The 27046-nt window shown below is 37.8% G+C and overlaps 1 protein-coding gene across 4 annotated transcripts in view; it reads left to right on the top strand.

Moving 5' to 3' along the window:
* TMEM108 (transmembrane protein 108) overlaps window positions 1-27046 on the top strand; it is a 364038-nt gene that overhangs the window by 205867 nt on the left and 131125 nt on the right. The window lies entirely within an intron of this gene.

Below are 27046 nucleotides of genomic sequence, written 5' to 3'. Positions count from 1 at the left end.
CTTAAAGAAATAAAGTAAACAATGGCAGGATAGAGGTATTGGCTCCCAAATCAGATATTAGCTGGGTGAAATTAGGGTAAAGAAATGTTGCAACCCATTGAGGCAATGGGCCGTTCCTTTTATAAGCTGATGAATCTGTAGTTCATTTAGCCTCATTATTTCTTAGTTAGCAAGCTCTGGTTGTGCCATCCTTATGGCTTTATTTTTAGAAGTCGTAGATTATTATAGCAACTGTGAAAAAGGATGGGAAACGAAATCTGGCTCCCAGTATACATCCTGCTTATTTCTTGAATTAAATTTATCTTCATCTAGCCCTCGGAAGATGTTTCACCCACCCCTGCCACTGATTGAAAGCTGTTACCATCACATGGTTGCTGATGGGGCTGTCAGGTGCTAGAGAGGTTTCTGGGTGCTGCCAGTCCTCTTCCTTATCCAGTTGTTTATTCTTGGTACCAGCTGGATGTGGGAGGGTGGGGATGGAGAAGACCAGGTAGGAAGCATGGGTGTCTGTGACTTTTCCTTCACAGTGCCAAGTGAAACCTTAACAATTTGTGTTGAGTGATGTTCTAGTCATGGTACTTATGCCTTGTTCAAGCTGATGTGACAAGAGGAGGAGACAGTAATGGGACAACCCCACTGCACATCAAAGAGTGACAAGGACCTTCGGAAGTAAATAAAGGTTGAAAACTCTTGGGCTGCAACAGAGCAGCAAAAGGGCAGGGAATGGTAGCCCTTAAACTGTTTCTCCCACACTATGGTTAATTATAGAAAAGCCCTGAGGCCGTTGTAGAGGAAAAGCTAGAGTAGGGAATCCTGAGCATGAAGGATATGAATTTATTTTTACTGCTACTTCCTGGGGTCCTACAGCAACCATTTTTCCCCCACATGCCCTGCTGCTGTCTCTGAGGGCCTCACCTGCTGTCTTCTCCCCTACCCTCACCTTGGACTTCTGCCTTTGTTTCTGTACCTGGTACTCCAGTTTCCTGGGACATTAGAACACTGCCATAATTCCATCTCAGAATTGCCTATTAAGCTCCTGTCAGCATTTTCCTCTAGGCAACTGAGTTCTATTTCCCATAAATTCTCAGCACTGAGGGCCTTTCTTCAACAGACTGGTCACCCAGACCTGTGACAGGGAAGCCAACTTGACCTTGAGACTTGAGTATTGGCTAAACTCCAGAGTTGAGTTCTCATCACCTATGCAGACTAAGGCAGGTATTACACATCCCGTTAGACTTCCCGGGTTGTCAACAGCAACATTGGCTATAGCTAGTTATTTGTCTCCAGCTCCTCCTCCTGTCCAGTGTTGGCTCTTCTTTCACATCATCACAGGTTCATTGCTGAGGGGCTACCATGCCATATTGCGAAGCTCATCTAACATAGCTCATTTTCCTTCGGCATTTATGGTATTTCAAAAGAAAAAAATGCAAGATATGGTCGTGGGACTGGTGAAGAAATCCGGTTTGCTTTTCATTTTGTTTCCTCAGAAGAAGGATATGATCCAGTGGGGGGGTCCAGAATGGAAGAGATAAAAAATATTTTGAATAAGCTTAGGGTCCCAGAGTAATAAAGAATGAAGAATACAGATAAAAGGATACAAAGTATTAGAAAAGAGATCATAGTTGAGTCTAGAGTTATTATGAAAAAAATTCAATGAGATAAGGGTGGTAGAAGATCATGGAAGGAGATGAGAAAGAGGAGAAAAATGGGAAACAGAAAATGAGACTTGAGAAGATGAAGAATTTTTAAAGTGACCCCTAACTCTATAATTATAGAGATCATAATGATGTGAACAGTTTTATTTCCTATTCAGTACAATTTCCATAATAGAGTAAAAGTCCCCACAATCCCAGCATATAGGTGTCTGAAAATGCCAGTGTTTTGGCATTTGATGATTTGATATGTCTTGTAAAATCCTGTTTTTCAACCACTGCGGCCGTGTGCTAACTGTACGAATAGACATTTTGGGTAAATTTTGGCAGGGGATTTGGGACAGTGAGTGTATCAGAGACCAAAGATGTCTTAGGAAATGGAAGAGAAAGAAAATGAAAAGCCTAAAGTGAATCAAATGGCCACCAGAACACTGGTTGAATAACAAGTTTGTTAATTTTACAGAATCTGAAAGTCAGAGCACTATGGTACCAATGGATCTGTACAATAGTACTGAATTGTTTACATATATATAAAAAGCAGGGCCAGGCGTGCAGCCAGACCTTAGTGATGAGATTTTGAGTTCATCAGGGACTTCTACAATAATATCAACTGTTGGGTCTTAGTGTTGCCATGGTTACTTAGATGCCACCAGGATAACCCTGGTCATACTTCCCCCATAACCGATGACGTTTCAGAGGTGTGTTCCTTTGATTTGAAACCCAACTATAGGAAACACCCTCATTTTCAATTAAGTTTTATATGAATAATTTTTCTTCACACTAAAAAATAAAAAGCTTTAAAGTTATTTGAATAATATGATAATTTCAGTAACTGTACAGTAGAACATATTTTAATAAGGAAATTTTAGTTTATGAAAAATATAGTAGTTACATGTATTCCAGCTTTATTGAGATATAATTGAAATATACCATTGTGTGAGTTTAAGGTGTACAGTGTGTTGATTTCACTCATTTATATATTGCAAAATAATTACCACTGTAGTGTTAACACTTACATCAAATCACATAACATTTCTTTTTTGTTGTGAGAATATTTAATATCTACTTACTCAGCAACTTTCAGTTATGTATTACAGTATTATTAACTATATTCACCATGCTGTACATCAGATCCCAAGAACTTACTCATTTTAGTATTGGAAGTTTGTACTCTTTGACCAACATCTCCCTATTTTCCCCACCCTACCCCATGCCCCTGGTAACCATCATTCTAATCATTTTCTATGCATTCAACTTTTTTAGATTCTACATATAAACAAGATCATTCAGTATTTATCTTTCTCTGACTTATTTCACTTAGCAAAATACCCTAAGATCCACCCATGTTGTTGCAAGCAGCAAGATGTCCTTTCTTATGGCTGAATTATATTCCATTGTGTGTATTTACTATATCTTCTTTATCTGTTTATCTGTTGACAGACACTTAGGTTGTTTCCATATTGTGGCTACTGTGAATAAAGCTGCAGTGAATATGTGAGTGCAGATATATCTTTGAGATCCTATTTTCACTTTCTTTGAATATATATCCAGAAGTGGGGTTGCTGGATCATATGATAATACTACTTTTAATTTTTTAAGGAACCTCCATTCTGTTTTTCATAGTGGCTGTATCAGTGTACATTCTAACCATCAGTGTATAAGCGTTTCCTTTTCTCTGCATCTTTGCGGATACTTGTCATCTCTTATCTTTTTGATGATAGCCATTCTAACAGGTATGACGTGTTTTTCATTATGGTTTTGATTTCTATTTCCCTGATGATTTGTGATGTTGAGCACCTTTCCATGTACCTATTAGCTATCTGTATGTCATCTTTGGAAAATGTCTGTTTAATTCCTCTGCCCATTTTTTAACTTTTAAAAAGTTTTATTGAGATGTAATTGACACATATCTCTGTAAATTTAAGGTATACAACATAATGACTTTCATATATTGCAAAATAATGACCACAATAAGTGTAGTTAACTTCTTTCATCTCATATAGATACAACAGGAAAAGAGGGGTTTTTTTCCCATGTGATGAGAACTTTTAAGATTTATTGTCTTAGTACCATTCAAATATATCATACAGAAGATTTCATTACAGTCATGTGGATTACATCACCCCTACTTATTTATCTTACAACTGGAAGTTTGTACTTTTTACCACATATATCCAATTTCCTCCATCCCACCTCTGGTAACCACAAATCTCATCTCTTTTTCTCTGAGTTTAGTTACTTTTTTTTTTTTTAAGATTCCACATATAAGTGAGATGATACAGTATTTTTCTTTTTCTGTATCATTTATTTCACTTAGCATAATGCCTTCAAACTTCCTCCATGTTGTTGCAAATGGCAAGATTTCTTTTTTATAGCTGAATAGTATTCCACTGTGTGTGTGTGCATGTGCATATGTGTACACATGCACATACACACTACATTTTCTTTATCCATTCATCTGTCAGTGGACCCTTAGGCTGTTTCCATGACTTGGCTATTGTAAATAATGTTTCTATGAACATAAGGATACAGATACCTCTTTGACGTAGTAATTTTATTTCCTTTGGATATATATCCAGGAGTGGGATTGCTGCATCATAAGGCAGTTCTATTTTAAATTTTCTGAGGAACCTTCATACTGTTGTCCAAAGTGGCTATACTAATTTGCAATCCCACCAGCAGTACTCAAGTGTTCCCTTTTCTCTACATCCTTGCCAGCATTTGTTATCTCTTGTGTTTTTGATGCTAGCCATTCTAACAGATGTGAGGTAATATATCATTATGGTTTTGATTTGCAATTCTCTAAGGATAGTGATGTTGAGGACCTTTTCATTTACCTATTGGCCATTTCTGTTTTCTTTAGAAAAAAGTCTAGTCAATTCCTCTTTCATTTTTTAATCAGATTTTTTTTTTACCAGTTATAGGAATTATTTATATATCTTGGATATTAATCCTTTGTCATATATACGGTTTGCAAATGTTTTTTTCCCACTCTATAGGTTGCCTTTTCCTTTTGTTGATGGCTTCCTTTGCTGGGCAGAATCTTTTAAATTGGATGTAGTCCCACTTGTTTGTTTTTGCTTTTCTTGCCTTTTTTATGTTAAATACAAAAAAAAATCATTGCTGAGATGGTTGTCAGTGATTTTTTTCCCTGTTTCTTTTTTAAAGTTTTATGATTTCAGGTCTTATGTTTAAGGCTTAATTCATTTTGAGTTGTTTTTTGTGTATGATGTCAAATCGGAGTTACATGTATTTTTAAAATATATATTTTTTTCACATTTAGTATTTTATTTAATCCTCATAACTATCTGGATAACCCAGTTTTGCAAAAGAGGGTTAAAACTCAGAATACTCAGTGATTAATACTGGAGATCCAACATGGTAAGGACGTAGGGGGACCTGAAGTTCCCTTGTCCCTCAGACACAGCAGTGTTGAGGCCAAAGGACTTTGAATTTCAAGAGTCCACCCTTCAGAGTGACAGAGATATCTCCAAGAGCCCAAAGGGACAACCTGGCAGGCCATAGGTGCATGATTGTGAACTGGGAGAGATAAAAATGGGAGCATATGCCCGGAGGGAAAGGGTCCCCTTCTGTAGAGAGACAAAGGGAAGAGAAAGAAAGTGTAGGATGGTATCTAGACAAGAGAAAAACCACAGACAGGGGACAGAGAAAGATCCAGTCTCTAACTGTGGGGTTTTCTCTAGATTGGGGCTGGCTGCCCTGTTCGCAAACCCGGGGAAAAGGGGACCCAGCCCCGGGCTCAGGAACTATTTCAAAGGCACAGTCTGCAGTGGGAGAAAGCAGTCTCCTCCTGGGAGTGCTGTGGGAAGAAGGTATATAGCCATTCAAAGGATAAAGGTCCCTGACTGCGCCCACCAGCCAGAGGCCATTTATCGGTGGCAGCAAAGAAACCCCAGACCAAGCAGAAGAAGAGAAATAATAAAGATCAGAGCAGAAATAAACAATATAGAATTTTTAAAAAATGGAACAGATCAATGGAACTAAGAGATGTTTTTTTGAAAAAATACACAAAATTGATAAACCCCTAGCCAGACTTCTCAGAAAGAAAAGAGAGAGGACCCAAATAGATAAAATCACAAATGACATTGGATTTATCACAACCAATCCCTCAGAAGTACAAACAGTTATCAGAGAATACTATGAAAAACTATTTGCCAACAAACTGGACAGCCTGGAAGAAATGGACAAATTCCTAGACTCGCACACAGTACCAAAACTCAAATGGGAAGAAACAGAAAATTTGAGCAGACCCATCTGAACTAGTGAAGATATTGAATCAGATATCAAAAATCTCCCAGTAAGAGTCCTGGGCCAGATGGCTTCCCAGGGGAATTCTACCAGACATTTAAAGCAGAGTTAATACCTAGCCTTCTCAAGCTGTTCCCTAAAATAGAAACGAAAGGAAAGCTTCCATATTTCTTCTATGAAGCCAACATCACCTTGATTCTCAAACCAGACAGAGGTCCCACAAAAAGGAGAAATACAGGCCAATATCCCTGATTAACATGGCTGCAAAAATTCTCAACAATATACTAGGAAATTGAATTCAACAGTATGTAAAAAGAATTATTCACCATCATCAAGTGGGATTCATTCCTGGGCTGCAGAGCTGGTTCAGTATTCACTAATCAATCAATGTGATGCATCACATTGATAAAAGAAAGGATAAGAACCATATGATCCTGTCAATAGATGCAGAAAAAACTTTTGACAAAATACAGGATCTTTCTTAATAAAAACCCTCAAAGTCTGTATAGAAGGAACATACCTAAACATCATAAAAGCCATATGTGAAAAGCCCACAGCTAATATCATACCCACTGGGGAAAAATTGAGAGCTTTCCCCCTGCTATCAGGAACTCAACAGAAATGTCCACTCACCACTATTGTTTAACAAAGTGTTGGAAGTCCTAGCATCAGTAGTTAGACAACACAACAAAATAAAAGTCGTCAAAATTGGCAAAGAAGAAGTCAAACTTTTGCTCTTCACAGATGACATGATACTCTACATAGAAAACCCAAAAGACTCCACCAAAAAGTCTCTAGAATTGATATATGAATTCAGCAAAGTCAAAGGATACAAAATCAATGCACAGAAACTGGTTGCATTTCTATACACCAATAATGAAGCAACAGAAAGAAAAATCAAGAAATCTATCCCATTTACATTTGTACCAAGAACCATAAAATACCTAGGAATAAACCTAACCAAATATGTAAAAGATCTGTATGCTGAAAACTATAGAAAGCTTATGAAGAAAATTGAAGAAGACATGAAGAAATGGAAAAACATTGCATGCTCATGGATTTGAAGAATATTGTTAAAATGTCAATACTACCCAAAGCATTCTACACATTCAGTGCAATCTCAATCAAAATTACACCAGTGTTCTTCTCAAAGCTAGAACAATCCTAAAACTTGTGTGGAACCACAAAAGACCCTGAGTAGCCAAAGTAATATTGAAGAAGAAAACCAAAGCAGGAAGCATCACCATCCCAGACTTTAGCCTCTACTACAAAGTTGTCATCATCAAGACAGCATGGTATTGGCACAAAAACAGACACATAAACCAATGGAATTAAACAGAGAATCCAGAATTGGACCCACACGTGTATGGCCAACTAATCTTTGACAAAGCAGGAGATAGTATCCAATGGAAGAAAGACAGTCTGTTTAGCAAATAGTGCTGGGAGAACTGGACACCAACATGCAGAAGAATAAAACTAGACTACTTTCTTATGCCATACACAAAAATAAACTCAAAATGGATGAAAGACCTGAATGTGAGACAGGAAACCATCAAAACTCTTGAAGAGAAAACAGGCAACAACCTCTTTGATCTCAGCCGCAGTAATTTCTTGCTCAACACATCTCCATAGGCAAGGGAATTAAAAGTAAAAATTAACTATTGGAACCTCATCAAGATAAAAAGCTTCTGTACTGTAAAAGAAACAGTCAACAAACTAAAAGGCAATCGATGGAATGGGAAAAGATAGTTGCAAATGACATATCGGATAAAGGGTTAGTATCTAAAGTCTTTAAAGAACTTACCAAACTCCACACCCGAAAAACAAAGAATCCAGTGAAGAAATGGGCAGAACATATGAATAGACACTTTTCCAAAGAAGACATCCAGATGCAACAGACACATGAAAAGATGCTCAACATAACTCATCATCAGGGAAACACAAATCAAAACCACAATGAGATACCACCTTATACCAGTTAGAGTGGCTAAAATTAACAACTCAGGAAATAACAGAAGCTGGCTTAGATGTGGAGAAATGGGAACCATCTTGCACTGTCAGTGGGAATGCAGACTGGTGCAGCTGCTCTGGAAAACAGTGTGGAGATTCCTCAAAAAATTAAAAATTGAACTACCCTACAACCCAGAAATAGCACTACTAGGAATTTATCCAAAGGAGATAGGACTGCTGATTCATAGGGGCACATGTACCCCTATGTTTATAGCAGCACTTTCAACAATAGCCAAATTTTGAAAAAAGCCTAAATGTCCATAAGCTTATGAATGGGATAAAGAAGATGTGGTTTAGATATACAATGGAATACTACTTGGCAATGAGAAAGAATGAAATCATGGCATTTGCAGCAACATGGATGGAGGATATTATGCTGAGTTTAATAAATCAATCAGAGAAAGACAGATACCATATGTTTTCACCCATATATGGAACTTGAGAAATGTAACAGAAGACCATGAGTGAAGGGAAGGGGAAAAAATAGATAAAAACAGACAGGAAGGGAGGAAAACCATAAGAGACTCTTAAAGACAGAACAAACTTAGTGTTGATGGGAGGGTGGGGGAGAGGGGAAACTGGGTGATGGGCAACTAGGAGGGCACTTGTTGGGATCAGCACTGGGTGTTTTATGTAGGTAATGAATCACAGGAATCTACCCCCAAAGCCAGGGGCACACTATGCACACTGTATGTTAGCCAGTTTGACAATAAATTATATTAAATCAATCAATAAAAATGAATGAAATAAAAAAGAAAGGTAATAATACTTAAGGTCACACAACTAGAATGTGGCAGAGAAAGACATCATCTTTTTCTTATGTATCATAGGGATACATTCTTCCATAACACTTTGGATTATAACTTATAGTTATTTTATTTTTCCACATGCTAAATTGAATCAAGTCTAGCATCATACTCTTTGAGCTTCGTTTCTCTTATATATTGTCTAAGAAATTTAGGAGTTAATCGTAGTTCAGAAGGGAAGTCCTCCAGATGCTCTCTCCCAAGTGAGGAAGAGCCCTGGCAGCAGTTTGTCTGTTGGTACTCTTGGTATTGTTTGGTGTTGCTGTGGTTCCAGTAACTTCTTGCTGTCCCACATCACCACTACTGATCCTATTGCCTCTCTTATCTGATTGACTCTACTAGTCCATTCCTTAGGACAGTCTTTCCGGCTCCAGTTCTTGCTGCCTTGTAGTCTCGTCTTTGTTTTTTTTGTCTTGTCTTTGTTGTTTTCTTTTTGTCTTTTTTTATAATTGAGATATAATTAATCTATAACATTTTATTAGTTTCAGTTGTATAACATAATGAGTCAATATTTGTATACATTGTGAAATAATCACAATAATCTAGTTACCATGCATCACCATAATTACAGAATTTTTTTTCCTTGTGATGAAAACTTCTAAGATTTACCCTTAGCAACTTTTAAATATGCAATTTATTAATAACTATATCACCATGCTGTACATTACATCTCCAGAGCTTATTTTATATTTTTTTACTTTTTAAATTTTTTTTTATGTTTTATTTATTTCTAGGAGTGAGGGAGAGAGACAGCGTGATCAGGGGAGGGAGGGTCAGAGAGAGAGGGAGTCACAGACTCTGAAACAGGCTCCAGGCTCTGAGCTGGCAGTCAGCACAGAGCCCGACGCGGGGCTCAAACCCATGAACCGCGAGATCATGACCTAAGTGAAAGTCGGACGCTTAACCGACTAAGCCACCCAGGTGCCCCATTTTTTTACTTTTTAAACATCTTCACCCATTTTGCTTACCCTCTACTCCTGCTCCTGTCTGTCAACCATCATTCTGTTCTCTATGTCTGTGATCTTGGTTTCTGTTTTGTTTGTTTTGTTTTGTTTTGCTTAGATTCCACATGTAAGAGATATCATACAGAATTTGTCTTTCTCTGACTTACTTCATTTAGCACAAGTATGCCTTCAAGTCTATTCATGTTGTTATAAAGGGCAGTATTCCATTAATTTTTATGGCTAAATAGTATTCCTGTGTGTGTGTGTGTGTGTGTGTGTATCTTATATCCACTTATTCATTAATGGACACTTGCACACTTAAGTTGTTTCCATATCTTGGCTATTATAAATAATGCTACAATGAAGATGAGGCTGCATATATCTTTTCAAATTAGTGTTTTCATTTTATTTGAATAAACACATAGAAGTGGAATTGCTAGGTCATATGATAATTCTGTTTTTAATGTTTTAAGGAGCCCCCTAATGTCTTCCATATTAGCTGCACCAGTTGACATTGCCACCAGTACTACACAGGATTCCCTGTTCTCCACATCCTTGCCAACATTTGTTATTTCTTGTCTTTTTGACAATAGCCAGTCTGACAGGTATGAGATTCTCTCTCATATTGTTTTGATTTCCTCCATGTTTAGTGATATTGAACATTTTTCATGTGCCTGTTGACCATCTGTATATCTTTGGAAAAAATGTCTATTCCAATCTTCTTATTTTTTAATCAGATTGGTTTTTTGCTGTTGTGTGAGCTCTTTGTATATTTTGGCTGTTAAATTCTTATCGAATACATGGTTTGAAATTATTTTCTTCATTCAGTACGTTGTCTTTTCATTTTGTTGATGATTTCTTTTGCTGTGCAGAGGCTTTTTTGTTTGATGTAGTCCCACTTGTTTATTTTTGCTTTTAGAGTCAGGTCCAAAATATCACTGCAAAGACCAATGTCAAGGAGCTTACCACCTATGTTTCCTTCAAGGAATTTTATGGTTTTAGGTCTAAAATTCAGGTCTTTAATCCATTTTGAGTTTATTTTTGTATATGATATAGGACAATAGGCTAATTTCATTGTTTTGTATGTGGCTTTCCAGTTTCCCAACACCATTTATTGAAAACAGTGTCCTTTCCCAAATCTATATTCTTGGTTCCTTGACCTTTTGTATGTGGGTTTACTTCTGGGTTCCCTATTCTGTTCCATTAATCTATATATCTATTTTTATGCCAATGACATATATTTTGATTACTATTGCTTTTTGATATAGTTTGAAATCAGGAAGCATGATGCCTCCAATTTTGTTCTTTCTCAAGATTGCTTGAGGTATTTTGTGGTTCCATACATATTTTAGGTTTGTTTTCTATTTCTATGAAAAACACCATTGGAATTTTGATAGGGAATGTTTTGAATTTTAGATTGCTTTGGGAAGTATGGACATTTTAACAATATTCTTCCAATCCTTGGGCATGGACTATCTTTCCATTTATTTGTATATTATTCTGTTTCTTTGATCCATATCATAGTTTTCAATGTACAGTTCTTTTACCTCCTTGGTTAAGTTTATTCCTAGGTATTTTATTCTTGTTGATGCAATTCTAATTGTGATTGTTTCCTTAGTTTCTGTCTTTGATAGTTCATTGTTAGTGTATAGAAACAGAGCAGATTTTTGTATATTGATTTTTGTGTCCTGCAACGTTACTGAATTCATTTATTCTGACAGTTTTTTGGTGGAGTCTCTAGGATTTCCTACATATAAAATGTCATCTACAAATAGGAACAGTTTTACTTTAAAAAAAATTGTGACGCCTGGGTGGTTCAGTTGGTTAAGCGTCCGACTTCAGCTCAGGTCATTATCTCACCCTTCGTGGGTTGAAACCCCACATCAGGCTCTGTGCTGACAGCTAGCTCAGAGCCTGGAGCCTGTTTCAGACTCTGTGTCTCCCTCTCTCTCTGACCCTCCCCAGCTCATGCTGTCTCTCCTTCTCTCTCCGAAATAAATAAAAACATTTAAAAATAAATAAATAAAAGTTGGATGCCTTTTAAAGCATCTGTGTGGCTGAGTCAGTTAAGTGTCCAAGTCTTGATTTTGGCTCAGTCTTGATATCATGGTTGTGAGGTGAAGCCCTTCATCAGCCTCTGCGCTGGGCCTGGTGCCAGCTTAAGATATTCACTCTTCCTCTCTCTCTGCCCTTCCCCTGCTCATACGTACTCTTTCAAAAATAAATAAGTAAATAAATAATTGAATGAGTTTTATTTCTTTTTCCTGCCTAATTGCTTTGGCTGGGACTTTCCAATACAATACTGAATAAAAGTTGTGAAAATGGGTATCTTTGTTTTGTACCTGATGTTTCACCATTGTGTGTGACGTTAGCTGTGGGCTTATTATATGTGGTCTTTATTAGGTTGAGTATAATTCCATTATACCCACTTTGTTGAGACTTGTTACCATAAATGGATATTGACTTTTGTCAAATGGTTTTTCTGCTACTATTGAGATCATATTATTATTATTATTTTTAAATGTTTTATTTATTTCTAGGAGAGAGAGAGAGAGAGAGAGACAGCGTGAGCAGGGGAGGGTCAGAGAGAGAGGGAGTCACAGACTCTGAAACAGGCTCCAGGCTCTGAGCTGGCAGTCAGCACAGAGCCCGACACGGGGCTCTAACCCACAAACCGCGAGATCATGACCTGAGCGAAAGTCGGACGCTTAACCGACTAAGCCACCCGGGCGCCCCGAGATCATATTATTTTTAACGTTCATTTTGTTAACATAGTATATATTATGTTCATTTGTAGATGTTGAGCAATCCTTATATCCCTGGAGTAAATCTCACCTGATCATAGTGTGTTATCATTTAAATGTATTGTTGAATTTAGTTTGCTAATATTTTGTTGAGGATTTTTGTGTGTGTATATATATATATATATATGTTTAAGCTTCAAAAATTATGGTTTTAGGGGTGTCTGTAGAGTAACATCCAATAACTTAGAAATATAGCACTCTGGCAGAGTTCTACATAGGACTATGCTAGATGATAGACTGATATTATACTCTCAGTAATTAGCAAGTCTACATGTGCACTTAGACGACCTCAGTAGTTGATCAATAGAATTTTCTAGGATATGTACAAATCATCACCAATGCCAAACAATTGGGATTTTCAGACCCACTGTTCTCAGAGAATTTTACTCTATTTTGGAAATTGTACTGAATAACAAATATAATATTTTAAAACATTGTTATTATCTCTAACTGTAAGGGTGGGAGAAGCTTTTTAAAACCCTCAATTCTCTCAACTCTAATTTTATGTGTCTCATTTTTCTTCTTCATTACTCTCTCATATCCCAAAGCAGAATTTTTTGGCATTGAGCCACTGGTCTAAAATCATGTAGTCACTGAAACAAGAATCCTATGGATTTTGTTTGTGTTACTTCATTTGAAGTCTAGTCTTTGATTTATATAGTCCTGCTAACATGTCTGGTCGGTTGGTAAGCTTCCCTAGGACTTCATTCAGTCCTTAGCCAGCCATTCTATAATCCCAACAGGCACTGAATGAAATTAATAAACAAAGATATGCACTAAGTTTATTCATTCAGCAAATATTTGAATGTCTACTATGGGCGTTCATTGTGTTAGATCCTGTGTTAAGATTCCTTAAAAAAAAAAATCTTAAGAATCCCAGAGAAAGAAAGTTAAAAATTATTTCTTTCCAAAGCAAGTTTTCATTAACATTCATTGACACTTGGCATGTGATCAGGATCCATGTTTCTTCTATCTTGAGATCCCACTATCTTCAGTGCTAGCCTACATGATCATCACAGAAGGGGGAGAAATACTGGATACTTATTGTCCTTTGCCTAGAAGTAATACACATGAATTTCTGCTTCATCCCATTAGCTAGATCTAGTCATAAAGCCCCATTTGGATTCAAGGGGACTGGCAATAGTCTGTGACTTTGCAGATATTTCCTAGCAACAAATCTACACTATGGGAGGGAAACATAAATCTTGGATAGTGAACTAGTCATCTCTGTGTTCCTGGCTCTAAGCTTAAAACTCGAGGTGGAAGGATAACTAATAAAACCAGACAGCCTTTAAAGCATTCAATTCTTCTGACAGCCTGTACTATAGAGTAAAATAAAGGCAACAGGAACAGTTCTTAGAAATAACTAGTTCTAACCACTGTTGCTGTGAAATTCTTACAGCATTATTTCACAAATAATTTTCTATTATGGAGTGCTGTTACTGTCACTGTCATCATCACCACATATGGTGATGTAAGTCCCCTTGAAATAAATGAGTGAATGACCAAAACCACATTAATTTCAAGTTTTGATAGACTCATGAGACTAAATATTCCTGTTTACAGATTTAAAAGGATGAAAGGAAAGTAAAACAGGATTCATTTCAACTTCCTGCTGTGGTAGTATTAAAAGAGTTGTAAAGGTCTGGATATGTGAGATGAATGAAGACAGGACTGTCACCTAAGGTTATTCAGATTGTGAATTGAAGATAGTACAGAAGCCATTTACATTGTAGACTGTGTTAATGGTGTCTTCCTAGAGTTATGTAGCTATTTTTTGAAGGACCTGAATAAAAATTTTAGCAGTGGAATCATTAGGAAAACAGTGTTTTAAACACAGTTTATGATGTTGTAATTGTAAATTCACTTTGAGGCCCAGCAGATAATCTTCCTCTTAGATTTTTTTGGTATAAGTTTTGATCAGTTTTTTTTGGTACAGTATGTCAGGAAGTCTTTCTCCATAAGCAAATATTTCATGTTCCTGTGGGTAAGTGGAAAGTAAAATTAAGAGGAAGAGAGTTGAGAGTATAATAAAGGTAGAGAAACATAAAATGGAAGGGCAAAGAAGCTATGACATTTTGAGAACTAAGTGAATAGATAAAATGGGAGGCTTGGACTAGGAGGTGTATGGCATTCATTATTGTGTACAGTGTTCACAGAAACATAGAATGTAGAGTAACCTATTCCAGGAGTTGCTGTTTCTCCCAAGACATATCCCATAAAACAAGAAGAGTAGTTGGGAATCAGAAAAGCTAGATTCTAATACTGGTTGCTAACTTGCTATCAATTATTTCACCCATCTGAGCCTCAGTTTACCCATTTCTGAGGACTCTATCCACCTGTTAACATTAAAGTAAAAAATGGTCTATCTGCTTATTCCTACTCTTAATATTCTACAATTAAGCATGGATAGATGTTGGGGCACATGGGTGGCTCAGACAGTTAAGCATCCTACTCTTGGTTTTGCCTCAGGTCATCATCACCTTGCAGTTTGTAGGATCGAGCCCCACATTGGGCTGTGTGCTAACAATGTAGAGCTTGCTTGGGATTCTCTCTCTCTCTCTCTCTCTCTCTGTCAGAATAAATAAACATTAAAAAAAAAAGGATGGTTGTTTTTACCCTAAAACAAACAAAAAGGTCTTGAGTGTCATTGAATCTGCACATAGAGTCAGATAGCCTGGGAAAAGCTCACCAAGGAAGAAACAGAAGTAAGGGCACAAGATGGTCTTTTCAGTTACTCCATCCTAGGTGTCACTGCTTTTCAAAATGTATTAAACTCTTTAGGTATGACCAGATTAATACAGAAAATTGAAAGGTATACCACCCTTCTGATAGGTTTTTTAAATTCCAAATCTGTAGAAAGATTTATTTTACCAGTGTTTAATTTAATTTCACCTGGTTTCATTATTTACTAAGCTTTCCTTTGTTGGCTAATAATCATCTCCAAAAATGTATTCCATGTACTTGAAATTTGCTAAGAGAACTTAAGTGTTCACCAAAAAAAAAGTAAATATGTGGTGATGACTAGGTTAATTAGCTTGGTTGCAGTAATTATTTTACAATATATACATATATTAAAATACCACCGTGTATACCTTAAATGTATACAATTTTTGTTTGTCAGTTATATCTCAGCAAAATTGGAGAGGAGGGGACCAAAGATATGTGTTCTGAATCTCTCCTGTGCCCTTCTGTAGTCATTAACAAAAAGGAAAAAGATAGGGCACCTGGGTGGCTCAGTCAGTCAGGTGTCTGACTTTTGGTTTCAGCTCAAGTCATGATCTCATGGTTCATGAGTTCAGGTCCCCCTTGAACATGAGTTCAAATCTCTCTCTCTCTCTCTCTCTCTCTCTTTCTCTTTCTCTCTCTCTCTCAATAAACAAGTAAATAAATAACTTTGAAAAATTCATTTAAAAAATAAAAAGATAATAGGCCTGATCTCACAGAGCTTCTGGGTAATTCCAATAGGTGTGGGAGGTAGCAACTTGGAAAGATCATTTTAAAAACTAAATTGTAAACTTGGCTTCAGCACACCAGAGGGTCCTAAACATGTCATGTGAAGGAACATGAGTCATATTCCTATTAATGAACATATAAAAGATATTCATTAAATATTTGTAGGTCAAATAAAATCCACCTGCAGCAAACGCAGCCAATGAGCAAAGCCATTATTCACTGTTATGGGTATTAGTGGAAAAATAGTAGTAACACTAGCCTCCTTGAGAATTTCTGACCATATCCCTGCTCTCTTGCAGTTTGGATTTTGAATCCATATTATATATGTAGTATGAGAAACTCCAAGAGGAGATAAAATAAAAATATTTCTGTTGGGTAATGAGCACGTTTGGGGGGCCAGCCAAAAATGGAAATTCTCTTGGTAGTAAAGCATCCTCAACCAAGGGGGCTCTGGATACCTAGAGATTAACTTCAGCCAAATATGAGATTCTAATAAAAACTTACACAAATGTGTAAGGCAACAAACTATGATAGCAAGAGTCGGCAAGAGGAGAGAAAGGAAAGAGAAGAGGGAAAGAGACTGATTTTAGATCACCAAGAACTTTAGATATTAGAATTAGCAGATGCTGAATATGAGCTATGGTATTTTCATTATCAGTGTTTAATAAATTGCCCCAGAATTTAGTGACATAAAACAACCAGTTGTTAGGTTCATGGAATCTGTGGGTCAGGAACTCTGGGTTTGGGGAATGGTTTTATTTGCTCCGTGCTGCTGGATGGGTCATAGGCTGCAGCGACTCAACAGCTAGCTACTACAGTGCTCTGAATGTTTGTTCATTCATGTTTCTGGTGGTTCATGCTGGCTGTGATTGAGGCCTTAGTTGAAGTTATCAGTCAGAATATCCAAATGTGGCCTCTCAGTGTGGTCTGAGCTCCTCACAGCATTGTGGATGGTTCTCAGGGAATCTGCGAAAAAGTAAGGCAGAAGCTGCATCACCTTTTCACCTAGCATCATGCAGCATGACTCCCACTGCATTCTCTTTGAAAGGAAATCAGTCACAAAGTCCTGGCCAGGTTTGGAAGAAAGGAAAAGAGATTTCACCTCTTGGTAAGGATTCTCAAGGTTCTGAAAGGGAATTTGAAACTAGAAATATTGTTGTAGTCAAATTAGAAAAAGACAACCTATTACAATAGGTAAAAATATTTGAAAAGATAAAAGATATAAATGGGGGAGAAGAATCTTGAGATAATAGACTTTTAAAACTAACCAATTAGAGGGTACCTGGGTGGCTCAATTGGTTAAGCATCTGACTTTGGCTCGGGTCATGATCTCACCATTCACGAGTTCAAGCCCCAAATCAGGCTCTGTGCTGACAGCCCAGAGCCTGGAGCCTGCTTCAGATTCTGTGTCTCCATCTCTCTCTTCCCTCTCCCACTCATTCTGTTTCTGTGTCTCTCTCAAAAATAAATAAACATTAAAAAAAAGTTATTAAAAAAACTAACCAGTTAGCAATCCCTATCAAAATAACACCAGCATTATTCACAGAGCTAGAACAAACAGTCCTAAAATTTGTATGGAACCATAAAGGACCCCAAATTGCCAAAGCAATCTTGAAAATGAGAACCGAAGCTGGAAGCATCACAATTCCACATTTCAAGCTGTATTACAAAGCTGTAATCATCAAGACAGTATGGTACTGGCACAAAAACAGACGCTCAGATCAATGGAACAGAGTAGAGAATGCAGAAATGGACCCACAAATATATGCCCAACCAATTTTTGACAAAGAAGGAAAGAATATCCATTGGAATAAAGACAGTCTCTTCAGCAAATGGTGCTGGGAAAACTGGATAACGATTATGTTGAAGAATGAACCTGGACCACTTTCTTATACCATACACAAAAATAAACTCAAAATGGATGAAAGACGTAAGATAGGAAGCCATCAAAATCCTAGGGGAGAAATCAGGCAAAAAACCTCTTTGACCTCTACTATAACAACTTCTTACCCACCACGTCTCTGGAAGCAAGAAAAAAAAGCAAACATAAATGTTGGGACCTCATCAAAATAAAAAGCTTCTGCACAGCAAAGGAAACAATCAACAAAACTAAAAGGCAACTGATGGAATGGGAGGAAATATTTGCAGATCACATATCAGATCAGGTAAGTATCCAAAATCTATAAAGAACTTATATACCCAAACTCAACACCCAAAAAACAAATAACCCAGTGAAGAAATGGGCAAAAGACATGAATAGACACTTCTCCGAAGAAGATATCCAGATGGCCAACCAACACATGAAAAAGGCTCAACATCATTCATCATTAGGGAAACACAAATCAAAACCACAATGAGATACCACCTTATACCAGTCAGAATGGCTAAAATAAACAACTCAGGGAACAACAGATGTTGATGAGGATGCAGAGAAAGAGGATCTCTTTTGCACAGCTGGTGGAAATGCAAACCTGGTGCAGCCACTCTGGAAAACAGTATAGAGGTTCCTCAAAAAGTTAAAAGTAGAACTACCCTACAACCCAGCAATTGCACTAGTTGGTATTTATTCAAGGGATACAGGTGTATTGTTTCAAAGGGGCACATGCACCCCAATGTTTATAGCAGTACTGTTGACAATAGCCAAAGTATGAAAAGAGCTCAGATGTCCATTGACGGATGAGTGGATAAAACAGAAATAGTATATATATACAATGGAGTATTACTCAGCAATGAAAAAGAATGAAATCTTGCCATTTGCAACTACATGGATGGAACTAGAGGGTATTATGCTAAGTGAAATTAGTCAGAGAAAGACAAATATCATATGACTTTACTCATATGAGGAATTTAAGATATAAAGCAGATGAACATAAGGGAAGGGAAGCAAAATAATATAAAAACAGGGAGGAGGATGAAGCATAAGAGACTCTTAAATATAGAGAACAAGCAGAGGGTTGCTGGAGAGGTTGTGGGTGGGGGTATGGGCTAAATGGGTAAGGGACATTAAGGAATCTACTCCTGAAATCATGGTTGCACTATATGCTAACTAACTTGGATATAAATTTTTAAAATAAGTAATAATAGTAATAAAATGAAAAAAATTAGTTAGATTTAAAAAAAAAGAACTAACTAGATCTTATAGAACTAAAAAGATGTGATTATTAGAATTTGAAACTCAGGGGTACATGGGTGGCTCCACTGATTAAGCATCCAACTCTTGATTTCAGCTCAGGTCATGATTTCATGGTTTGTGGGATTGAGCCCTGCATCATGCTCTGCAATAATGGTGCAGAGCCTGCTCAGGATTCTCTCCCTCCCTTTCTGTCTGCCCTCTCCACTTGCATGCTCTCTCTCTCTCTCAAATAAATAAACATTAAAAAAAATTGAAGCTCATTGGATGGATTAAATAGCAGATTAAATGTCTTTAAAAAGTTTATAGGAACACAAAGTTTAATTAATTACATGGGATGTATTATGGAGAAATAGAAGGTAAAAAATGCTAGTGATTGATATATGTAAGATAAGATGAGAAGGCCTAATGTGAGTGCATTCAGGGATTCAAGAAGAGAATAGAGAAAATAAGGGAGAAGTATTTGAAGATGTAACAATGAAGAATATTTGCTGGAATGCATGAAAGATATGAATACTCAGATTTTGACAATGCTGTGAGTCTTAAGAAAAAATAAAAAGAACTCCATACCTGGATATATAAACAATGAAATTACAGATAAAAGACAGTCTTAAAAGCAGCCAGTAGAAAAAGTTTCTTAGAAAGGAATAACATTTAAACTGACAGTTGACTGCTCAGCCACTGTAATATCCAGAAGACCATGAAATAGTGTCTTTAAAATGCTGATAGTTGGTACCATCAACTTAAAATTAAGGATCTAATGAAACTCTCTTTACAGCACAAGAACAAAATAATGTTCAGATGTTTTTTTTTTCTTACATAGAACATTTCACAGATGGACTCTTATTTACAGAACTTCTGAAAGATGTGCTTTAGGAAGAAGAAAATTCTTCTTAGAAGGAAGGTCATAAAAGAAATTAATAATTTTCTATATTAAAGAATATAATGTCTAATTATACAGTTAAAGAAAAATAAAACTAAAGAAATATACTTGTCCAACAGTAGCATGTAGGTTGGGGGGGATTGAACAGAGTCAAAGTCTTCTAAATTCTTACAGTGTTTGAGAAGATGGAAAATACATTGTCAAGTAGTCATGACAAAATTTTAAGGGAGCTGCTTTAAAAAAAAAAAAAAAGATAAATTCCAAGCAAGTAGAGCAAAAAAAATCTATTGGACTAAGAAAAAAAAAATTCCCTTTATTACATTCTAAAAGAAGGCAATAAAGGGTGGGGGAGGAGGGGGAATGGACCTAAAATTAGATAAATAGGATAAGATAGAAGTAAATCCAAATATCAATGAGCACAGTAAATATCAATGGAATAAATAATTAAGTGCTTCACATTCACTTGAAGAAATTACAGTATGCCTAATGTAAAAGTCAGAAAAGGGTAATATGAGCAGGGAAACTTATGGATCATTCTTGCCCACAAAAATAATTGTAGCCACGGCTTAATAGGAGGGATCATGGCAATCATCAAACCTTCAAAGGACACAATGCCTACACTCAAAACCCCTGATTTCAGAATGCCTGCAAGGGCACATTGTACTGCCCTCTGGTTTATTTCTTGGGTAGAGGTTGGCAGGAGGTCTTTATTGATATCATCCCATTTGAGGCTCTCTCTGAATATTCATGACCTGCAGCCACTACACAGCACCTGTGTTATACAACAGCACCTTTTTTATGACCTAAAATGCCATAGTCTCATGAGTAATGAGGTGCTTGTGGGAGTTACTGAAGGATTGACTATAGACTCTTTAACCAATCCACAATTTGCAGATGAGGCACCATCATAAAGAATTTATCAAAATGATTCATCTCTTTTACTGTGGACAGATTACATTCTCATTCTGTCTCTGAAAGTTTATAACCAGTCTCTGAGTAGTTACAAATGTATTATTAATAATCCCTAGAAAAGCAATTTATTTTTGCATAGGTTAATCACTGCTTATGTTGCTCACGCCCAGAAAATTTTCAACAATCAGACCTGATTTCATAAAACTTGACCCTCCCCAAACAAAACATAAAGCAGAATTGTTTCTCCCTTTGAATACAGCAGGCCTACCTGTCGTCTATTCATTAGTATCTTGAAGCTTGAATTGGCCAGTTAGGTTAAAGTTAAAAGCTTAGATTTGCCTCTAATCTTTTCCCTCTCTTTGAGAGCTATTATTGAGTGAAAGGGGAAAGAAATGGGATGAAGGGTTTTCATTATTAGGCTTGGGTTTAGGATTATGATTAGGTTGTATATCTGAACTAAGGCAGAGTAGATGCTGCCTAAGTTGTAAACTTCAGCCAGTTCCTGGTGATGAGGAAGACAAGTGCAAGGACTTTTCTTCCAGGCAATGATATGCTTACTGAGTGCCCAGCACTGAGTTAAACTTTTTGGGAAGAAGTCAGAGGTCCAGACTTTTTTTATTAGAGGAAAGTCTCTAGCAGAGGTTGCTTCATGTTTCCCCTCAGGAACCCTGAGGGAAAGGTAGGATGGGATTCAGATGCCCCTGAGTCCATGGTAAAAATACCATTCATACCCCACTGTTGTTTCCATCAAGCTATGAGAAGAGCATTTTGTGAAGGCAGGAAAATAAGGTAGATGGTTCTCCAGAACCTGGTTTGGAAGGCCGTGTGGTGGGCCCCGGCCAAAAATTGCTGGCTGCTGGGTCCTGCCTGCTACCTCCCAGTATTAATGGATAAGCCAGAGTGATAGAAGTCCAGACAAGTCTTTCAGGTATTTGTGCATCACAGTCTTGTCTATGAGGCAGCTGCTGCCATCTCACCTCCCAGTCCGTGCAGCCCAGGGGCAGAGCTGCAGCCCCAAGCACCCCCAAAGCCTCTGCCCTCTCCAGCATCACCACTGCTGCTCTTCTCTGTCCTCTTCAGAACCTCTCCCTCTGGGGTACCAGTCCTTAAGACTTTGGGGAGAGCAAAATGAACTCATCTGAGTGGGAGGGAGAAAGGGCCAGAGGCCAGGGGTGGGGGGTGAGGAGAGAGAGAGAGAGACAGTGACAGAGAGAAAGAGACAGAGAGATGAAGAGAGCAAGAGACTACAAAACATCTTCTCATGCTATGAACACAGGGCAAAGCATTGCATGGTATTTTTTTTTAAGGAGCAGTAGAGTTTTGTTTTTATCTTCGAGTGACATGTCTATTAAAAAAAGAAAGCTGGTTCCATTTAAGCTTCTTGGACCAAATTTGGAGTATACAGAGGAGTTTCAGAATCAATAAGTACAGCTGGGAAATCACTAAAACACACGATTTCTATGCTAACAGACCTGTGGACATGTCTGGAAATAGGGATTTTAACTTTTCTATTGTCTTTTAATTTCAAGTAAATGTAAAATACTCAGTTATTCATTTGCTGTTTGCAGAATTCTTCTGCCTGAGATTTTTAGTTTGCAAGTACCACAGATGCTGGTGATTAGAAGCAGAAATTACATTATTATGAAAGAATTCTCTTAAAATTTTTTTAACAAACATTATATTCTGTGCATCAACCTATTACCTATGTTTAGTATGCCTAGAGAAGATGAGGGGCAAAACCAAACTAATATCATGCTAAATTAATTTGACCTTTAATATGGCTGTTATGCTTTATTTTCAAGTATTCAAGATGTCAGTTTTATTTTGGTTTAATAGGAGGTAATTGTGAGCTGTATAAATGTCAAGAGCTTGCCAATTGCGCTTTGATTCAAATCTTGGTCCTGCCATTTACTAGCTGCCTCAGTTTCCTGGTCTGTCTAGGAGAAATATAACCTAGCATTTAGGGTTTTGTGAGGATTAAGTGAGATTTATCACAAGCTCCAAACACAATACTTGGTGCCTAATAAGTTCTAAATAAATAGTAGAAATTATTAATTATTCATGTAGCTCTCTAGTAAGGGATCTGAGTTTGATGACTGTGGTTTAAGGTTGGATGAAAAACATCGAAGAAAAAGGGAGCATAATTCTCATTCAGACAGAAGTCTGTGTGGTCCATACCCAGCCAGCAGCCTGCAAGGTTTGCAGGTGCCAGTGCGAACTGAGAATTAAATTGTTCCTTTTTCCCTTCTAAGAACTCCAAAATCTTCATAAATTGGACTGGAATGTCAAAATGAAAACTTTTTGAGGCCACGGGATATAGGAAACAATCATGAATTTTCTAATTCTGGCTCTGCTGTTTACTGGGGGGGGGGGGGGGGGGTTTGGTTTCCCTCCTCACTTACTAAATGGGAAAAAAGTGTAACTCCTCCTCCAAGGTCCAATGAGGTAGTGTATGTAAAATTTGCAGCACAATAGCAGATACACAGTGCATGGTGCCAAAATTCCTTGTTCTCACCGATTGCACCTCTCATACTCACCTCTGGCTCCCCTTTTGTTTTGAAAAATCTGCTGTTTTCCATCAGGTCATCTTTCAGTTTTACGTAGCTTCTTTGTGGTGTCAGGATGTTTCTGGAGCTCCCCTGGAGCAGAGAGCTCTGCCCATCACAGACATGCCTTACAGTGGACCTGATGAACCCATTTTAGAACCTGGAGGAAGTTTTCCAAGAAGAAAGGTTTATTCTTAGAGTTGTTACTTGGGAACAGTGGGATGCTCTCTGCTTCAAGTGGCTTACAATTCACTGACAAAGTGTAGAAAAATGTAAAATTGAAAGAAGAAAAATTTGCATACACATATATAACATTAAGTAGTCTCTTGTTAATGACTTGGGGATAATTCCCTTTACAGGCCCATGTGCAATAATCCTCACATTTTTCCTTGGACTAATCTCCACTCCCAGGCTGTCCTAATGGTTAGCTTTTTAATACAGAATAGTAAGGTCCACTAACATTCCTCTCATTCGCCAATCAGCCCTTTATGCCACTTAATATATTACTGGTACTTAGTCAAAATCTTACATAATTTAGTGTTGTCATCTGCCTTGGTACTTTAATAAACATGGTCTGATTAGTTCCATTTGCTTCTAAAGCTTCTGTAGTCTGTGGTGAGATATCTTCCTTTCCTTTATGATAACTGTGTTTTAATGACAAAGAAGTAGTTTTGCTGTCCTGAAACTCTCTTGATGGACTTCTGGAATAATCTCTCTCCACTATGAATACTTGAGGAACTACTAGAGGAAGCCATTAAGAAGTGGATAAGTCTGTGAGTTCTGGACTTGCCACCCTCCTTGGCTCAGATGTGTATTGCCTACAGAGTACAAGCCCCAGAGCTTTCACCTGTTTATTTAAGAGGTAGAGAGTAGTATCTCCATTACGCAGATGAGAAAACTGAGGTTCAGTGAGGTTAAATCATATACTCAAGGTAGAATTGGATACAACTAAATAAAAGAATTAGAATTTTAATCCCTGGACTCTGACTCCACACCCAGTGTTCATTCATCTATTCCACATTATTAGATAGAGAAAAACTATGGGTTACCAAAAGGAAACAGTGAGTTTTGCAACTGGAGGAGAAAGAGTATATTCAAGCCCTAATACAGTATTTAGTAGTTGCTAGTAAGGACAACTTAGCATACGGGGCAAAGAAAGTTTTCCAGTCCCTAGAGAATGAGTGTGATTCTTATAAATAGGACAGGCCTCGGAAAAACAGATCTGACCTATCAGTCCTTTGAATGGCCCAAGTGGTTAAGGAAACAGTTCCTGAATTAGCACAGTGGAAGCCCACAAATAAGTGAATGCCTTGTGGAAATTGAGCCCAGAGTCAAGGAGACTGAGAGTTTTGTGGACACAAGGAGTGAATGAGACTCTCACCATATGTGGAAGCCACTAAGCCAACTCACCAACTTAGTGAATACCTTGAGGCAGCTGTTAAGTATATTTACTTAACACTTAGCTTGATTCAGGAGCCCACATTTGGTAAAGTATTTCCTTGCTTGCCATGCCACTAACATGTGACTGTTTTAGACTTTTTATTTTTTAGTTCCTTGAATATTCAAGATCTATGTGCCAGGGATCATTCTTGATAGTGAATAAGTTGATCAAGATCTATGTCCTTTTGGAGGTTACAGGCTAATTGGGGAGTCCATACAACAAGGAAATTAAAAGAAACATCAGAAAGAGGTATGATAGGTATGACTGGGTAGCTAGTTTGATTGAATGGTGAAGAAAGGCATCTTGCTTTGCCAAAATGAGTAAAAAGGAATATTCTTAGTAGAAGGACAAAAGAGACAAAGGCCTTGAGGTGGGGATGTGTTCAGGTTTGTTCAGGAACAGCTAGAGGGCCAATTTTGCTGGAGTATAGTCTGTGAGTAAACCAGTGGAATAAGATAAGGTGTACAGGGGGTGAGCAAGAGCCAGAAATTTGTGTTCTATTTTTAATGTGACGGGGAGCCCTTGAAGAATCCTAAACAGAAATCACATGACATATTTTATGTTTTGAGAAGGTATCTAGCTGCTGTATGGATAATTGCTTGTAGGGGTTTGGAACTGGAGGCAGGGTGACCAATTAGAAGGTGATCATAGTAGTAGTCAGGCCAGAGACGGTGATAGCTTGAACAAAGGTGATAGTCATAGAAATGGAGAAACAGTGGCACAAAAACAGACACATAGACCAATGGAATACAATTGAGAACTCAGAATTGGACCCAAAAGTATACAGCCAACTAATCTTTGACAAAGCAGGAAAGAGTATCCAATGCAAAAAAAGACAGCCTCTCTAACAGATGGTGCTGGGAGAACTGGACAGCAACATGCAGAAGAATGAAACTAGATCATTTTCTCACACCATACACAAAAATAAACTCAAAATGGATAAAGGACCTGAACGTGAGACAGGAAACCATCAAAACCCTAGAGGAGAAAGCAGGAAACAACCTCCTTGACCTCCACTGCTGCAATTTCTTACTTGACACATCCCCAAAAGCAAAAGAATCAAGAGCAAAAATAAACTATTGGGGCATCATCAAGATTAAAAGCTTCTGCACAGCAAAGGAAACAATCCATAAAACTAATAGGCAACCAACGGAATGGGAAAAGATAGTTGCAAATGACATACCAGATAAAGGGTTAATATCCAAAATCTATAAGGAACTCACCAAACTCCACACCCAAAAACCAAACAACCCAGTGAAGAAATGGGCAGAAGATATGAACAGACACTTCTCCAAAGAGGACATCCAGATGGCCAACAGACACATGAAACGATGCTCAGCATCCCTCCTCATCAGGGAAATACAAATCAAAACCACACTGAGATACCACCTCATACCAGTCAGAGTGGCTAAAATGAGCAAATCAGAGGACTCTAGATGATGGTGAGGAAGTGGAGAAAGGGGCACCCTCCTACACTGTTGGTGGGAATGTAAACTGGTACAGCCCCTCTGGAAAACAGTGTGGAGGTTCCTCAAAAAATTAACAATAGAACTCCCCTATGACCCAGCAATAGCACTGCTAGGAATTTACCCAAGGGATACAGAAATGCTGAGGCATAGGAGCACGTGTACCCCAATGTTCATAGCAGCACTCTCCACAATAGCTAAAACATGGAAAGAGCCTAAGTGTCCATCAACAGACGAATGGATCAAGAAGATGTGGTTTATCTATACCATGGAATACTACATGGCAATGAGAAAGAATGAAATCTGGTCATGTGTAGCAACATGGATGGACCTTGAGGGTGTTATGCTGAGCGAAATAAGTCAGGCAGAGAAGGACAAATATCATATGTTTGCACGTATAGGAGGATTAGGAGGAACTTAATGGAGGACCGTGGGGGAGAAGAAGGGGGAAATAGTGGGGGAGAGGGAGAGAGGCAAACCATGAGAGACTCTTGAATGCTGAGAACAAACTGAGGATTGATGGGTGTGGGGGGGAGGGATGGTGATGGGCACGGAGGGGGGCACTTGTGGGGATGAGCACTGTTATATGGAAACCAACTTGACAATAAACTATTTGTAAGAGAGAGAGGGAGGGAGGGAGGGAGGGAGGGAGGGAGGAAGGAAGGAAGGAAGGAAGGAAGGAAGGAAGGAAGGAAGGAAGGAAGGAAGGAGAGAGAAAGAGAGAGAG

The sequence above is a fragment of the Hyaena hyaena genome, unplaced genomic scaffold, assembly GCF_003009895.1.
Source record: "Hyaena hyaena isolate Hyena2069 unplaced genomic scaffold, ASM300989v1 scaffold_234, whole genome shotgun sequence".
Lineage (NCBI taxonomy): Eukaryota > Metazoa > Chordata > Mammalia > Carnivora > Hyaenidae > Hyaena > Hyaena hyaena.
This window is presented reverse-complemented; position numbering and strand designations above follow the sequence as displayed.